Source organism: Ambystoma mexicanum, chromosome 5q (genome assembly GCF_040938575.1).
Source record: "Ambystoma mexicanum isolate Mex_15411 chromosome 5q, UKY_AmexF1_1, whole genome shotgun sequence".
In the NCBI taxonomy this organism is placed as follows: Eukaryota; Metazoa; Chordata; class Amphibia; order Caudata; family Ambystomatidae; genus Ambystoma; species Ambystoma mexicanum.
Window position 1 is genome coordinate 204,619,543 of NC_090933.1, and position 19,103 is coordinate 204,638,645.

Sequence of the window (19,103 nt, forward strand, 5' to 3'; positions counted from 1 at the left end):
CTGCTCATGGAACTCTGCCTGATGCAGAGTGTTCTCCGCCCTGGCGATGGTGAGTCATGCCCCCTGTGCCCGCTGCTGCTCTGCTCCAATCTGCTGGCCTATTCACACCAACACGGAAAACATGCTTGTGTTAAGGTCCACATTTCTCTCCTGCCTGATGGGCGATAGCTGCCCCTCTGATGTTGAGAGCCCTGAGTCTTGCTGTTTTGCACGGAATTGCATGGTCATGTATTGAAGGAATATCTCAAGTCAAGCATTATCCCACAAGGCCTACAGGTCAAAATGATCCCGTGTTTATTCCTAGACGATATGGAATATAAAGTTGCCTTTAGTCAAGTGGCAACCAAGTGTAGTCGTGACTTACTAGTTCTCACGATTACTAAAGCCCAAAGAGTAAGTCAGAAAATTGTGGAAACTGTACTCGAACAAGAAAAAGTTTTTCTGGCAAATCCTCTATTACTGAAGCCAAATAAAAACTTGAACAAGTGGAAAAATCGTTTCTAGAATTTAAAAATACAACTATAGAAAAATAGACAAGTAAACTTAAAAAAGACATTTCAATGATTAAAAAAGAGATTGTCTATCCATATTTGGCAGATGACTTTAATCCCCAAAAGTTTTGGAAACAACACGGCAGTCAGCCTGGTGAGATTGGCAAGCGACCAGGTGTTACCTTTTCAGATACTTCCTCGAACAGTTCAGACAATGAAGATCCCACTAATTTCAATTTAGGGAACTACCTTTTTCGAGGAAGGGGTGGTCCCAGAGGCGGCAGGAATTTACTGCAAGGCAGAGGTGCATACAGGCAGCCTCACATGCAAATACAGAATGCCCCCCCACAGGGCCAAGGGCATCGGGACTTTCAAACTCTCAACCGGTCATACAGGTGTTAAATGATATTTTACCAATCTTCAATTTATCATCTTGAGTCCTTACTGAACCTGAATTGGCCATACTAAAACGAGGACTCTCGTTTGTCCCCACACAAACACCTAGTGCGATGCACATCACTAGTGAGATCCAACAGTTTTTGAGAAAAGTTAGATTGAAAGTATTTTTTTCCCATAAAGAGAATACTAGCGAACCAAACAACTCTGGACTGGCGAAACCTTCAGTTTTTATGCCTAATTCAGCTGAGTTCCCACCAAAAGTTCACATTTTTTAAACAATTATCCTAAAGGAATTGGAAAAATGTATGGAACACCCAAGAAATAATATGAGACCTAATCTCAAACTCGATGAGTTTCACGCGATTGATTCTCTGAGCCAGGATCCCTCTGTTAAGGCCGCCGATAAGGGTGGGGGGATCGTGGTTTGGGACGCTGAGTTTTATGATCAAGAGGTCGTCAGATTACTTACCATACCTGGCCACTATCATAAAATTAATATTGACCCTTCTCCATCAATAAAAAAGAAGATACTTGAAATTAGTGAAAGGGCATTTCGAGAGGGCTTCCAGTCTAATAAGGAATTTGAATTTATAAATTTTTCAGAAGAAAGAACTCCTCTTTTTTACATAATTCCCAAAATTCACAAAGATATCTTGAGACCACCGGGCCACCCAATGGTCTCTGGTTGCAGTTCCATTTTAGAACCTTTGTCTAAATATATAGATGTTTTCATCAAACAATTAGCAATGGCCACTCCCAAATTCCTTTTAGATTCTAGGGATGTGATTAATCTTGTGGAGGGCTGCCCCTTTGATGCCTCAAAGCAAATATTGGTTTCTTTAGATACTGAGGCCCTCTACACGAATATTCCTCAGGATAAAGCCATCTCAAATGTGTAAGTCATGTTAGACAGATGCCCTCTACCTCACAATGTCCCGACTGAATTCCATACTAATTGTGCTGAATTAATCTTGACCAATAGCTTCTTTAAGTTTAAGGATACTTATTTCCCACAAACTAAAGGAACAGCGATGGGTTGTACTTTTGCCCTCAATTTGGCAATTATTTTCATGTCTCTGTTTGAGGAAAATAATGTTTTGAATGACACTAACCCCTTTGTTAAACATATTAAGTTGTATTGTCGATATATAGACGACATCCTCCTGCTTTGGGAAGGAGCGTCTACCACACTGGAAAGATTCATGGACTGGCTTAATCAGGTGGACCTTAATATAAAATTCACTTTTGAATTTTTCACCTCTATGATATCTTTTCTAGATTTATCCATTTTTGATGAAGAGGGGTTTCTACAAACAGAGCTGTATCAACACCCAAAAAGCCTATTACGGAATCTTCCGTATGGCATGTTTTTACAGTTATGGCAAAATTGTTCAAGTATCGCCCACTTTAACAAACATGCAGATGTGTTACAAGCTAGGCTTTTACTCCGAGGGTACCCCAAAAAATGGATTAGACACTCAAAGAAAAGAGTGCGATACACTAATCGGGATACCCTACTCATTGCGAAACCTAAAAACATGGATAAAGAACAGATAGTCTGTGTCTCCACATTTTGCAAATACAGTGAGACTATTAAAGGAATTATCTTAAAGAACTGGAGGATTCTGAATTCCACTGGACTCAAGTTACCAAAACCACTTTTTGCTTTCAAAAAGAGCAAAAGCCTGGCACAGAAACTCACACGAGCCAATAGATTACCCTTACAACGGAATTTGGTTAGAGACAATAATCTAAAACCAGTCATAGGGCACTACCCCTGCACTACATGTATGGCATGTAAATTTTCTAAATATATGACATAGTTCTCTAATGACGGCAGGTGCTGGGATCTGCGTATCTCAACTACTTGCAAAAGTACGAATGTAGTGTACACTATCCAATGCCCATGTCAGTTGCTTTATGTGGGCAAGACTTCAAGAGAAATCCATGTGCGCATCAATGAACATCGTTCAAAGATCAGGATGCGCACATTTACTGACCCATTGGATTCACATTTTGTCGCGATGGGTCATGACACAGACACATTAACATGGTTTTGCATTGAAAAAAGTTCAGTGCAAACAGCTAATAAATTGGCCTATAAAGAACAAATGTGGATTTTTAACTGAAGAACTCTTCACAAAGGCCTGAACTACTTGGAATCATGGGACCCAGTTAGCCAGCTTTAATCTAATTTTTGACATTTATTTTTAATATCTGCACCCTTCAACATCTTGAATTTAGCCCACACCCTTTCCTGCCACCTGTAAGTCTTTTAAATTTAGTTTTATATGATTTTTTGTGAATAGATCCACCTTTTTTGAAAAATGGACTTCTATACTTTTCAAGATCTCAGAATCTGATTTATTTTTTAAAGAGCCATTCCTGTGTGGCTGCTGGTTCTAGTGTAGGTCATTTGATTTAACTCACGCGTCTGGTCCTGTGGCCAGACTAAGCAATCAGGTCTCTTTCTTTGTTTCCTGGCATAACATTAACTCTTAAGCATTACCACGTGCTGTCGTAACAAGTGACGCAAAAGCACGTGGCATATTTGGGCCAACTAAGCATCACGACTTGTCGCCGCAATAGTAACGCATAGCAAGTGACATTGTCGGGCTACTTTAGCTATTGAGGCTAGGCCACTGGTGCAGCACGTCATCTGCGCCTTCTGCGACGGACATTTGCATAACCGGAGCTGCCGTGCACGCACTGGAACTTATGTAAGTCCCTTTTAATTCTGTTCTCCGTAGCGTTGGCAGACGCTAGCCTGAAATTTCTAGTGCAGCAAACAAATTGTTATCTGAGCTGGGGCCAGGTGATTGCCTACAGCAAATTAGTTTCTAGACTCATTCACGTTTGTGCTGACTTGTTTCCATCTCAGTCAACGTTTAGGTTCGCCTGTGTTTAAAATCATTTATGATCAAGTTGGCTTCCATTTTGCTTGCTTATTTTACCCATTCATGGGCTTTATGCTGACCAGGCTAGGCTGTTTGGTACCTAACTGGCATTCCATAAGCTTTTTCAACATGTCTGGTGGCCAATTTGATACCACACCAGCCGAGTGGGCGTCAACTCCCTACTTGAGCTGTTTTTTGTGCAATTAGTTTATGCTAGTTGACTAGCACCATTTCTCTTGCCCACACAAGTCCTGGGTATTTGATTAGTGTTGGTTGGCCTTTTGTCTTGCAGTGAACCAGTTTATATTACGCTGACAAGCTGTTTCTGCTGTACAACTTTTTAAGTGGACAGTTTCAGATGCCTATTATCAAAGGGCAGCACCCAGACCAGTGGGACCCAAGGTTTAGATGAGCATTTCTGTAATACATGGCCTATAATACTTTGGTTCATGGGCGCATCTTTTGGCCATTTTATGCCTACTTGCACCAGCCAAATCAAACACGTACCCCATCCGGATCCCAGCAAAATCGCATATCCGGCTCGCTCCAGCCAAATCATGTAGCAAGGCCCACGCGTACCCCGTCCGCATGCCAAGTGAAATCGCATACCCCGCTCGCACCCCGTGCATACCCCGTCTGCACCTCAGCAAAATTGCGTACCTGGCACGCACCAGCCAAATCACGTGGCAAGGCCTGTGCATACACCATCCACACACCAGCGAAATCACGTACCCCACTTGCACCAGCCAAATCGCGTGGAAAGACACGCACGTACCCCATCCACACCCCAGTGAAATCACGTACCCCGGTCACACAAGCAAAACCGCATGGCTAAGCCTTCACGTACCCCGTCCGCACACTAGCAAAATCGCATGCCCTGCTCACACCAGCCAAATCGCGTGTAAAGCCTGCTCATACCCCGTCCACACCCCAGCAAAATCGTTTACCCTGCTCGCACCAGCGTGGCAAGTCCTGCGTGTACCCCGTCCGCACACCATCAAAATTGCATACTCCGCTCGCACCAGCTAAATCACGTGGCAAGCCCCATGCATACCCTGTCCGCACACAATCAAAATCGCCTGCCCCCCTCACACCAGCCAAATTGAGTGGAAAGGCCTGCGCGTACCACGTGATACACGCACAACTCACCCCTGGAAGTTGACGCCTGCAGTGGACCATATCCCACAGGCAGCCCACACCACATGGGACCCCCACCATCACCTGTGACAATACCCCACAGGCAGCCCACACCACATGGGACCCTCAACATCATCTGTGACCATACCTCAGAGGCAGCCCACATCACATGGGACCCCCACCATAACCTGTGATGGTACCCCACAGCCAGCCCACACCACATGGGACCCCACATCACCTGTGACCACACCTCAAAGGCAGCCCACACCACATGGGACCCCCACCATCACCTGTGACCATACCCTACAGACAGCCCACACCACATGGCCAACCCATCACCCGTGACCATACCCTGCAGGCAGCCCCCACCACATGGGACCCCCACCATCACCCGTGACCATACCCCACAGGCAGCACACAACACATGGCCACCCCATCACCCGTGACCATACCCCGCAGACAGCCCACACCACATGGGACTGGTAACATCACCTGTGACCATACCCCACAGTCAACCGACACCACATGGGACCCCCACCATTACGAGTGACCATACCCCACAGGCAGCCCACACCACATGGCCACCCCATCACTTGTGAACATAACCCGCAGGCAGCCCACACCAAACGGGAACCCCACTATCACCCGTGACCATACCCCACAGGCAGCCCACACCACATGGCCACCCCATGACCATAACCCACAGGCAGCCCACACCACATGGGACCCCCACCATCACTCATGAACATACCCTGCATTCAGGCCCCTACTCATGACCCCCACCAGTGACGGCAACCTGCAGGCATGCCCGACCCATGTCCCCCACCGTCACCAGTGATGGCAACCTGCAGGCAGGCCCTGACTCATGTTTTCCCACCCCCACCAGTGCCAGCAAACTGCAGACAGGCCCCTACTCATGTCCCCCACCCCCACCAGTGACGGCAACCTGCAGGAAGGCCCACACTCATGCCCCCCCACCCCTGAAAGATTAAAGAATATCAAGGCTTACTACCACATAATAGAAATACGCCAGTCACAAGATCAAAGTGAAAATTGTACTTTTATTAACAAACAGCTGTCTGGCTCTCCACACCCCACAGTGTGTACAAGCAGACACCGTGAGATGTGAGAGTCCTGAACATTCCACAAATGCACATATTTGTACAAATTCTGCACTGCCTTGAACACATGTCCAACCCCTCTTCGTGTAATGCATTGCCTAGGGTTTGTGACCTAACTACATAACTAACTCATGTTTAAACATCTTTAAATAGTTCGCTGTTTTCCCTCAAACATTTCGCATGTTTTCCAAATACAAGACACAAAGGTAACATTTCTCATTTTACTCACTTGTATTTGTCTACCATTTTTTCTTAAGGTTAAAGTCAGTTAGTTTCAAGGAGAGAAAACAAGGATTTATGCAAAGGAGTGTTTGTTCAGCTATTTGTTATTTTACTTTGCTGTTTGAACAGGGAAGGCACGTCCCACAACCACGAGCCAATACTCCAGTTTTCCTCTGGAACATGTACTTTAGTGCTGAAGGTGTGCAATTTATTTATGGCCTTAAATATGGTGGGGGAGGAATCGATTGCAAAAACGCAACAAGTGGATCCCACCATTATGCACACTCCACCACGCTCAGCTAGAATGATGTCTAGCACAATCATATTTTGAAGAGCCACTAATCTAATAGCCTTTTGCTCTAGTGTCATGTTATATAGAATGTCGGTAGTTTTCACCGATGGGATTCCTAATATCTTGGGAGTTTATTATCTGTCCCCAAAATTGTACAAAGGACTTAGCAACCTCACCCAGAATCTGTCAAGGAGTGTCGCCATCCTCATCCCACCTGGGACGAGTTCTAGCAACGTCGGCAGTCGTGGCGACATATAGACCTGGTAACAGTATCCCTAAATATCAAGTACTCTTTCAGTCTCTTGGCAACCATGGATATGCATAATTACCGCAAACAAAATAAAAGGGACCCCCTACGTACAGAGTTCTATCCTCACTGGTTAGTACAGCAGTATTCATACATCCCTCAAATGTACCCATTGGCTGTGAACCCCCTCTTTGTATACAAAATGGGACAGAGTGCGGACTATGGTAAATAGTATAGGAAGGAGGCATGGCATCCCTATTATCTACAGGAGCCATTTTAAAGGTAATCATAGATTGAAAAGGTCTGGAAAGTCTATCAGAAGGCCTAGGACAGGAGCAGAGATGGGCTGTCCAGACCCCACAATAGAAGCAAGGGTATCCTATGCAGAAATTGGATTAACAGTGATATCTGCAGTAGAACTGAAGTCTACACTTGAATCATCAAGGACCTCCCTAGGCAGAGAAGACACTGATAGTGGAGGTTTCGCCCACCTGTATGAAAAGAAGCTACATTCAGCCTCAAAATTCTAATAGCAATACAATTGGTCAAGCTGTTGCAGCCCTGATGAAAGTGATCTTTCACCACTGAAACCGGTCGGTTTACCATAACACTGCATCGGCACATCTGAATGCAATATGTCAGAATGCAGTGTGATCTACCTTAAAGAAGCTAAGGATTGATCTAGGATCATCACTGTGTATCATATACACAGAAACACAGAGAAACTTTGTTAGACTATCAACATCAAGAAAAAAAGCAAAATAAGTAGACGTGAGGATTGTAGGTCCTAGTTATACCATGTATTCCCACCTCCCACAAAACATATCCATCAAGGAGAAGTGGGGGTCTTTTTATACTAAAGAACCTGCCCTCAAATGAAACTGAATGAAGTTAAAGTTATTTTGTTTTGAGGACAGCCTTTTATGACAGAACAATAGAAGTTTTATGAATAAAATTGCCCAAATCCCATTGTGAAGATATGCATAGTTACCGCAAACAAAATAAATGGGATCCCCTACGTACAGAGGTCTATCCTCACTGGTTAGTACAGCAGTATTCATACATCCCTCAAATGTAGCCATTGGCTGTGAACCCTCTCCTTGTATACAAAATGGGACAGAGTGCGGACTATGGTTAATAGTATAGGAAGGAGGCATGGCATCCCTATTATCTACGGGAGCCATTTTAAAGGTAATCATAGATTGAAAATGTCTGGAGAGTCTATCAGAAAGCCTAGTAGAAGCAATGTTTGTTTGCTCCTATTTGCAAACAAAGAACACCCTAGAGGTGCTAAAACCCATTTTTCGAGGTCGAAGAGTATGCAAATGCACATGTGGTGGAGACACTTGCAGTTGGCAATAAAATACCAAGTGGATGCATACTTTCCAAATACAAAAATACGAGTGTCAATGTTATTACAATACAAGCTGTTATTGTGATAAGTATCCACTTGGTCCTAGGGGACCATGGCCCTTGATAGACAGACCCATCATCAGCAAAACAATCGGTATCCTTATTAGTACGAGTGGCCACAAACACAGGCATAGTTTCTCAGTGTCCGTTAAGAAGCCTCACTGTTAGGCACTTTTAGTTAATAAGGGCATGGATGCCTCCAAAACTGTGTCTGGGTCCGGGTTCCCTGATTGGGGAATTACCAGGCCATTCCGAGTTTGGAGGGACAGGTAATTCCTCCCTCAGGGAACCCGGGCCCGGACCTTCCCCATTCCCATTTGAGCCCCCATAGGGCTCAATGGGAATGGGCGTGGGATCTAACCACGGGCCGATTACGACTGGCCCGTTGTAAGCTCCCTGGTCCCCTCGCGGGACCCGGTAAGGACGTCTGGTAAAACCAGACGTCCACATCGGGTCCAGCGAGGGAACCTCATAATATTGTGGAATGGGTTTAACGGGTCCGCCACCATTAGCGGCACCCGTTAACCCATTACCCAATACTTATAATGAGTCCCCCTGCATCTTATCGTACGCAGCAGAGAAATGACAAGGGACCGACCCAAAGTTGGTTTCTTGTGGGTGCAGAATCCTAGCTGCACTTTCCTATTCTATAACCTTAACGTAATGTCAGCCGGCCCTAAATCTAAATCCTGTTTCGTGGTTGCAGGTTGCGCCTTGAAGCACCAGGTACAGAATGATCAGTGAACAGAGAGTTATCGTTTCCTGAAGAAGATGAAGAAACAAGATTGATCGATGGTGAAGAAGAAAATTAAGAAGATGCAGCAATCTCCCCAGGCCACACAGGCTCAGGAAGTATTTTCTTGGCACACTTGCTGTCGATCAAAGCAGGCTCATTGTGAGCGTCAAGATCATCAATTTCCTTCTCCTCCTCTTTGTCATAGGGCAGAGGTAAAGGAATCCTCTTCACAAGTGTCGTGTGGATCCAGTGTCTTTTGCAGGTTACTCATACTGCAGTTTGCGCAGCCAAAATTATTTGGTAGGGCCCCTTCCAACGAGGTGCAAGACAGGTGCCTCTCTCGAAATCTTTCAACAGGACCCACTCGCCAGGTCAGAGTCGATGACCAGGACCCTTGTATTTTACAGTGAGGGCTGCTCGTACCTGTTGGTGAATCAAACGCAAGTTTTGAGTCAACTGGTCACAATAATCAGACAAAAGCATATATTTAATGTCCGTCAATTTCTTTGGTCTAGGTGCATTCCATACATTGGATGGTCTCCCCAAGATAACCTCATAGGGGGAGAGCCCCGTCCGCATCGATAGTAAGGCTATTGACAAAGCGTCAGGCTATTTCAGATTGCTGTGTGCAGACACTTTGGCAATTTTATTCTTCAAAATACCATTGTGGCATTCCACCAGGCTGGCACTCTGAGCATGTTTGGCTCAGTGGAAACGTTTATCGATCTGTAATCCCGCACATACTTGCAGGATGACAGCAGCGATAAAATGTGGACCATTGTCGGACCAAATTACTCTTGGCAAGCCAAACCTAGGAAAATATTCTTTAAGCATGGTCTTTGTCATTGACATTGCTGTGGCGTCTTTTAGTGGGAAAGCCTCAACCCATTTGCTAAAGGCACAGATCATAACTAAGACATATATATAATTTTGGCAATGTTCCATCTCAATGAAATCAAAATGAATCACTTCAAAAGGCATGGAGGGGGACCAAAACTGCCCTTCGTTGTCGGTGTTCCCTTCCCAATGTTATGTTACAAACAAATCATGCAACTCTGGACCAAACGTTCAGCAGTTTTCTGGATATTAGTGTTATACCAGATGGGATCTCACTGTTGACAAATCTTTTTAGTACATATGTATGATGGGTCATGAGCCATGGTGACCATAGCAGTGACACAGGCATTGGGTAGCATCCATCTTTGTTTATCATTATCCACCCAACAACTCTCATCATCTAGACCCACCGACCCTCAGCCCAATGTTTAATTTTTTCTGGAGTAGCTTCAGCCTCAATTTCTTTTATACTACTAATCCCTTTATCCATCATACAAGTATTAGTACCCCATCTTCAGGAATCAAGCACATACATTTTCTAGTGCACATCAGTAGCAGTTTGTTTGGCTATTCTGTCAGCAAAAGCATTTCCTTTACCTACATCGCCCGTACCTTTCTGGTGTGCGGCGCACTTCATTATTGCTAGTTGTGTAGGAAGCACAAGTGCTGACAGCAAACAGACTATCAGAGTGGCATGTTGAATTTTTGTTCTGTGTTCAAGAATCCTCTCTCAGCCCACAGTCAGCCAAAATTATGAACTGCCCCAAATGCATACTAGCTATCTGTATATATGTTTACACTAAGCCCTTCAGAAATTTCACAAGCTCTAGTTAAGGCAATAATCTCTGCAACTTGCGCAGAATTATGCGGAATTTGTTTGCTCTCTACAACGGTGTTTAATGTGATGATTGCATAAGCAGCAGTGGATGTACCATCTGGTAGTTTAAAACAGGAGCCATCACAAAATAGCTCCCCTTGTGGATTCTTTAAAGGTGCATCAATTAAATCAATTCTACCCTTAGTTTCTTGTTCTGTAATATAGAGGCAATCATGTGACATCTTGTCACTGCAATCTGTCTCTTGTGGAGAAGGCAATAGTTCAGCCGGATCCAAAGAGCAACATCTCTTAATTGGATATGCGGGGCAAAGAGAATCAGCTCGTACCTTGTTAATCGAGCTGATGTGAGATGTTGTGTCTGTGTTCTGTTTGAAAGAATGTCTACGGAGTGGGGTACCATCACGGTTAAAGACTGACCTAATACCATACCCTCACTTTGTTTCACAGATGGAGCAACAGTAGCTACAGCTCTGAAACATATATGTTTTTATTTGTTTTATTGGTTAATCAAAATTAAACCTTTAACATTCCTAAATTACTAAATACATCATCTTTAATTTAAGATCATGTCCAAATTTATGGGAATTCTGAAGGTATCCCCCAAGCCAGGTCACTCGGTCTATCCAGCCCAGCTTAGGTGGCTCTCACATCAGGATCCTCTTCCTCCTGGTCCAAGTTTACGGATTCAACAAACTTTAATGCATCTAGTGTACGACCAACTTTATCGACTGTTTTAAACCACTCCCAGTATTCCTCTTCAGTTTCCTCAGAGATACTACTCGTGTAGCTTCCTATGTGTAACTGACATTTTTATGCCAGATTTCAGGCAGGCTAGCATCACATGCCTAACAGATTCTAGTTGGTCCTTACTTTTACACAACCTGCAGTATGCTGTTGATTTTTCAATGAGCCTTCTTCTCCATTTTACCTCGCGGGAATGCCATATGTTGAGTCTGCAGCACAACAACAAGTCTCTATAATGTTTTGATGGGAATTTCTGCAGGTCAGTGGGAGCATATTAAGTACTTTGCATTCCCAGATGATATTATGACACAGGTTTTGTGACAGTTTATTCACCTGGTTATCCTCCCAGTCTTTTTCCCGGATAGTTCTTTTTGCACTTCAGAGTGTCTTCCGAGATGTCTAACTGTTCCAGGGTTACCTCACATCTCCTTTTCCAATCCTGTAGGATTGTGTCTCCATTAGGTGCACCAGTCCTTGCTAGAATTCTGAATGGCTGGGCTGGATTGTCAAGAATACATTTTCTGTACAGTGATAAAGATTTCCATACCGTGATTGAGACCATGAATTGGAGTCTTAATACTGATCTTATGAGTTCTAAGAGTAGCAAATTCAGAAGGTGTAAGATCTTTCACCAGAAATAGGACTCACAAAGGTTCCAGACTTCCCATCTTAAGGCTAGAAGTGCCTCCACTCCGTACGTAATTACTGCCACCACCTTTTGCTTGTAGAATGTTATAATCGGCAGCAGTGAGAATTTTCCATACCTACGATGTAGAAGTATTCCTTGGTTGGTCAGAGCTGTTAGTTTTTCACGGATCAGTGAGTAATGTGCCTGTTCATTACAGTTTTTATTTGTCCTTATACCAAGGTATATAGTGGTAGCCACTTCCTCTAGTTTTTCTTTTTCCAACAAGCATATTTGAATTTTCCCTGCTGTTCTCCTTCCACGGCATGATTTCATAGTTAGGATCATGGATTTTTTTATGTTTATTTGCATGTATTTGTCTTTTAGATATTTATTAAAGGCATTGATCCTTCGCTGCAGTCCTTTTGGCGTCTGGTCTGCAAATACCGCGTCATCTGCATATAACATCCACAGTACTTCAGTTCCATTCACCTTCGGAGAGAAGGCATGAATCTGATTGTGTGATATTTTCATGTGAGCCATATAAAGGACAAAGAGAAAGGGGGCTAATGATTCCCCGGGCAGTTTTGATCTTCCTAGAGAGCCCTCCATTTGCAGTAATTTGTACCTGGATTGACGTGTCAGAGTACAGGGCTTGGATAGCTTCCAGCAGGTCTGTCAGACACCCCCAATTTCTCAGTTTTGACCACAGGCGCTCTCTGTTTATCCCGTCGAACACCTGTTCAAGGTCAATAAAGGCCAGGTAGGTCGTTGTATTCCCTTTCAAGGCCTTAGCCTTTAGTATGTTGATAAAAAACAGATTAAGGGAGGTACAAACGCCGCTTACGAAGGCTGTTTGTCTCTCATCCAAGATATTAATTTGAGAGGTCCATTTTTTGAGGTTTCTTAGCAGGATAGCCGCAAAAAGCTTGCCAATGGAATCCAATAACGCGATTGGCCTGTAATTCCTTGGATTATCATGATCCCCCTTTTTGAAAATTGGCACAATGTAAGCCTCGGCCCACGTGGTTGGAATTTGTCTGGCTTTTGTTATTTGTTGGAAAAGTGCATATATCAGGTCAGAGCATCCTTCGCAATTCTCTTTCAGCATTTTGTTGGAAATGCCATCTGGGCCTGCTGCCCTGGAAGTGCTAAGTATTTTGATGAGCATTAGTATCTCTTCTCTATCGAATTCCAGGGCCCATGCGGTGTCCTCTGTTCTTTTCTCTTGGACTCTCTCCTCGGATTTCCCTTTAAACAGCGCAGTATAGTGCTGAAACCAGTTTTCCCCTGAGACTTGATTTACGCCTATTGCCGACTGGTTCAAGTCTCTGTTGTTGATTAAATCCCATGCACATCTTGTATTATTTATTGATAATGCTGCCAACATTTTCTCTGCATCTCTTTGTGTTCTAAAATAATGAGTTGAGCGCAGCCAGTTTTTATAGGTTTGCCGGCATTTCCTCAGGAGCTCATCTTTCTCTATGTTGTTGGCCTTTTTTATACACTTGAGGTCCGCTCTATAATGCTTACGTCTGGTAACTACGAGTTCATCATAGGCGTGCTTTTTTTAACATTTTATTCCCTTTAGTTGAGTCATGCTTGACCACAAAGGCTTCCAGCAGCCATTTGTACTCGACCATCTCTTCACCTTTCTCGGTGGCTTCTTTGTAGTCCTGCACCAACTTCGGTATGGCCTGATTTTTTTGTCTCAGTTGATTTCTTCCCCACGACACCTATGTTTCCATCATACTTTTATTCCTTGTGGTTAATCATATGTCCCAGGCGAGTTCGGTTCCCAGTAGACAGTGGTCACTGTTCGCTTGCTTGATTATTGTGAAGGATTTTATCCAAGCAAGCGTATTTCCTCCTACAAAACAGTAGTCTAGGAATGCTCCCATTTTTCCACTGTGCCATGTGTTAGCACCCATTAGATCACCTTTAGTCTGGCTGTTTAGCATCCTCATATCACGGATAGACATTTCCTTCATCCGTTGTCTTTCTTTTCCTAGTAAATTTTCCATTACATTGATTTTACCATCTCTGTCTAGAAGCTTGATATTTAGATCCCCATTCAATAATATCAGCTGGTCTTTTTCTTCAGTCATGGATTTGTCGATGGCGTTCATGATGGATTTTAGGTAATTCCCCTGGCTTGGCATGTTTTCACTCCAATAGGTGTTAATCAGTATCATTTTTTTCATCTCCTCCTGTTTCTCTGCTTTAAAAGCTATTTTAAAAATTTGCACATAGGGATTTGGGATCTCATGTTCGAGCACTTGCAGTGGGCTGTCCAATTTCTTTAACACCATAAATCCTGCAAATGGCCTACCTTTCGGGCCCTTTTTGGCCGGAATGAAGTAGACTTCATAACCCTCGCACACTGGGGGTTCGCGCAGCTAAGATTCCTGGATGGAAATTAGATTAGATTGTATTTGGCCAAAAAGCAACTGTCCTTCGGGAATAGATGTTGAAATCCTCTGGTGTTCCATGAGTCACAGTAGACAGGTCTATATTGGTCCTCCTCACTCTATTGCTTCTTCTTAGAGTTACAGGTATTCGCCATCCATGGCCAGTCGTTTATTTTGTTTCCTATTTTGTTCAAATTAGTTTTCCCCTTCCTTGGGTTCTCTGAATTGTCCACCGTAAACCTCAGAGTTTTCAATTTGTCATTGTTTTTCTTTATAATGGAGCGGTGAGCTTTATGATTGTTTTTTTTTTGTTACCCCTCTTTTTCATGATCCTTTGAATCCCTTTTTCTCACCTCCTCATTGTCAGGGCTATTCTTTATGCCCTTTTTTTCCATAGATTTTTCCTTATCGCTTGTTGAGGTCTCATCCTTGACTCTCCTTACATCCTTTGTTATTGTTTTTGGATTGTTTTGTTTACTATCCGCATCCAATTCCTCTAAGCGAAAACCCTTTTTTTTTTAGGATGTCGTTGGCCGCCAGGAATTTCTGCTTAATTTCATTTGAAGTAAGATGTAATATTACTTGATCCATCCTCTGTTCTTTTGGAAATTCCACTATTTTTATGTCATCAAATGAAACAATGCGTAGGGCTGGTGTCTGCTTACAAAGAGATATTACATAGCTCCTGTTTAGCAGTGCCCTTTAGGTCCGTTGGATGTGGTTTCCAATTTCAGATAACATCCTTTGGATGAAGTAGTTTTCATCGGAATTGGAGCGGTCGACTTTTGTCTTTTCTTAGCTTCAGTACGTTCCTTGTCTCTGTTATTACTTTTTTGTTTTGGTCGAGAGTTTTCTAGTTGGAGTCGTGCAATCTTTTCTTTGTTAACCAACTCTTTCCTTTTTTGTTCCAAGGTTTTAAAGTGAATGAACTCATCATCAGCGTCGTTCTCGTGTTCTTTTTCAGAGGGATCAACTCTTCTCCCTAACTCCCTTGCGTTTTTGGGGATTGACTCTTTTTGAGACTTCTTAGGGTCTATAGATTTTAGACCCTGATCAGCAGTGTCCCAGTTATCAATAGTTTTCCATTCCGATGGACTGATGCTTTCCCAATCTTCCTCATCACTAATTTTGTCCATGAGTTTGATCAGGTTGCTCAAATCCGCAGGTAGGTCCGGATCTTCCCCTTTATCATCAGCTGATGGTGCCATATTTTTAAATTCATTCTCCCCATCAGTCTCCAGACTATCCAAGTCTCCCATAGCCAGTTCTCTTCTGGGCTTCTTTGCGCACTGAAGGTTTTCTCTTCTAGGTGGTGTTCTTAAATTCCTCAAGAATGCTCTTGAGCCATTCACCTTCCGTTTGAGGACTCATTTTTTGATTTTTTCCCATTTTCATTTTTTTTGACAACCTCTTTTCCCTTCTGGGGGTCCTGATCTTTGGGAGTTGCACCTGAGAAAATGGCAAAGTTGGGTTGTTCTGTTTGGGTTTTCAGATCACGTTTTTCTCCCCCTTATTACCAGGGGAAATGAGAATTACTTCCTCAAGTGCTAATTCTGTTTGTTTGGGATGGATACCATTACCTTGTTTCAGTTTCTTAGGGCCTTTTCCTCAATTGCGATTTTCTCCCAAATAAGGCTCCTCTTTATTTTGTTTGTGCAAATTTCTCATCCATTTGCAGTCTTCAAGGACAGCTTCCATTAATAATGACTTGTCATTAGCATCCCTTCTTGCTAGTTCGCTCAGGTGGTTTTGCCAAAGCTGAGTTTGTTCCGCTTCTCTGTTCATTCGTATATTCAAATTCTGCAAGGACAAGTCCATTTGCGTATTTGTCTCTTTTATTTGCATATTCATAGTTGTCACCTCTTGAACTGAGTCTTTTATCACCTCATAGAGTTTTAGGAAAGGTGGCAATGTGATGTTTAATGAAGTCATAACCACTTGTTGAATATGTTCAGTGTCCTTTCCTCTTCCAACTGTACAGGCTTCACTTATTAATTGTGTGATTTGGTCTTTCGATAGGACCTCTGGGCGCTGGTTTACTTCTTCCAATAATAGTGTCTGGGTCATTTTAGTTGTCATTTGAACTCCACAAGCTGGTTTTTGCGATTTTAGGCCTTTCGATCGACACCCAAAGCATAGATTTTCCTTCTCCAGAGGAGTCTTCATTAACGTATAGTCACCCTGCTGCTTTGTTGAGAATGTCACAGAGTATTCAGCCTCAAAAGATCTCCCTTTGGCTCGTTCCTTGTCCAATGCCGCCATCCTCTCATTTATTAGAGAGAAGCTCTTCCTTTTTTCACTTTCAATTTTACCCATCAGTAGCGTTATGTCTTGCAAGATTTTGTTTGCAAGACTTGAGTTACTCAGGTTAGCTGGCGGCAGCAGTGTGTTGTCGTTGGTGCCTTGGATTCCGGAAGTAGTCGTCCTCTCAGAGTCTTTCTGAGCTTGCTTGTCCAAACGCACCTTAGTGGGGCATTTCCCCATCAGTGAGATACGTCTCCGTCATTTCCTTATGTAAGATCAGGGATGGGCTTTCATATTGAGCAAAGTCTTTTGAAGACATATCCATTTCGTCAGTCTGAATAATTTTTTGAGTTGTTTGATTATTTTTGTCCTTAAAGTCTTGGATACGATGATCTTCCCTATATGGCTGGAAGATGTCAAAGGTTACTGGAGTTTCCTCCATGGAGTCTAGGTGTTGTGATGTTTCTCCCATCTCAACAGTAGATTCTTGCACGGCTTTTTCCCATTGGCCCAAATCAATTACGTCCCATTGTCCTCCATGTTCCCATGCGGTCACTGATAATAATGATCCATTTATGGGACGAGTTGAGGATATCATCCCATCACTGGGGTCCTTTATGGGGGTCGTTGAGGTCTTTGAAGAGTCACTTAGGCTGCTCTCCACCCTTGCCTCTGCTGGGCCCTCAATCCTCACCTCTACTGAACAAGCAGCCATGCCCATACGCATGTCAGTTGTAGCCAGATTTGGACTTCCGGCTAGTTCACAGGCCGGCTTACTCAAGTGGGGATTTTCTTCAATTAGGGAGGCAGAGAGTAAAGTGGAGCTGGGCAGGTCCTTCCACCCAATAGATTTGTTTTTTGGTTCTGTTTTTTCCATCTCCATTTCGGATCTCAGATTGTCATAATTGTGTAAAGCTTTCTTGAGGGATTCACCCGAGAGCGGGGTAAGTTCATTCGGGTTTTTTGGAGGAGCAGGACAGACACTTTGGCTGATTGCATCTGGTTCACAGATAGTTTGGTCATTCCCATTCCCCTGGTTGGTGTCGTCATCAGGCAACTCCGATGATAATAGGTCTATGGGTGATTGACTCATAAGCCCTCCTATAGTGGGAATTGTACATGCCATAGGTTGCTCCGGGGATTTTGGTACCAGACGTAAGGTATCTGCATTTGCCATATCTAGAGGTTGATTTTCCCCTGTGTTCGTGTTCGACCCCCACAGATAGGCTCTTTCGCTTCTTAGTACAGAAGGGCAAATGGGTTTGTTTAAGCATTGTCATTTTTAACGGATGCTTAGGACTCCCATTTACCCCTGGAAGAGAGCCAAATCTTTGCCTTATGTGGAGCCGAGTTCTCAGCCCTGTTGCTGAGATATCCATGTAAGCAGGAGCTGGCTTCATCCTGTCGTGCAGCTCCTCTATGCACAACTTCTTTGTTTTAAGATAGACTTGCGCGTCTGCCGGCTCCAGGGTAAGGTCACAGCCACAACAAGCAGCCAAACAGCCCAACAGCCAGGTAAATCACCAGATGATGCCCTTTGCGCGTTCAGGCTTAACGCCACAAGGGTGTCTGGGTGAGTGCTAAATAGCACTTCCTTCCTATGGGAGGAGCCGAGGGCAGGCATGGGGCAGGGCCAGGCAGCGCTACGGCGCAATAATGTTATCCTTCCAGCCTTCCTCACGCCGCTTAGCCACACGCAGCACAGGTGCCCTCACGGAAAGTCCAAACAGCTAACAGCTAACAGGCTGCAGATGAGGGGGTAGCAGTCACAGCAGCCACAGCCCAAAAGCCAGGTAAATCACGAGATGATGCCCTTTGCGCGCTCGGGCTTAGCATAACATATGGGCAAAGCACATACAACAGGGTCTAACATGGAGTAAAAATAGCTGCACGGCCTATTGTTGCCACCATGTTCCTGTGTTAAAACAGCCAAAGCACATCCATCACGTTCATGCACATACAAAACAAAGCCATTTTTCATAATTTGGTGTGCCCAAAACTGGTGCTGAACACAACGCAGCTTTAAGCAAATCAAAAGCGTTCTGGCAATCCATGTTCCACGGTAAAGGCAAAAATATTTCCTCTTTGTCAGTGCCAACATAGGTTTTATCAACAAAGACAAATTCGGGATCCACTGTCTACAATATGACGCCATGCCTATTAAAGCTCTGACCACTTTCTGTGTATTTGGAACAGACATATCAGAGATGCTTTGTATCCGTTCAGGTGTCAGTCTTCTTCCCTCCTTCGACAGGAGATAGCCCAAATAGGTGAAATCCTCTCCACAATACTGAAATTTCGTCAATGAAGCCTTATGCCCATGCTCTGCTAAATGAATAAGCAGCAACACAGTGCCCTCCTTGCAAGAATCCTCAGAATCAGCAGCTAGAAGTAGATCATCTACGTATTGCAACAACGTGCACATGGAAGGTAACTCAAGCATATCAAG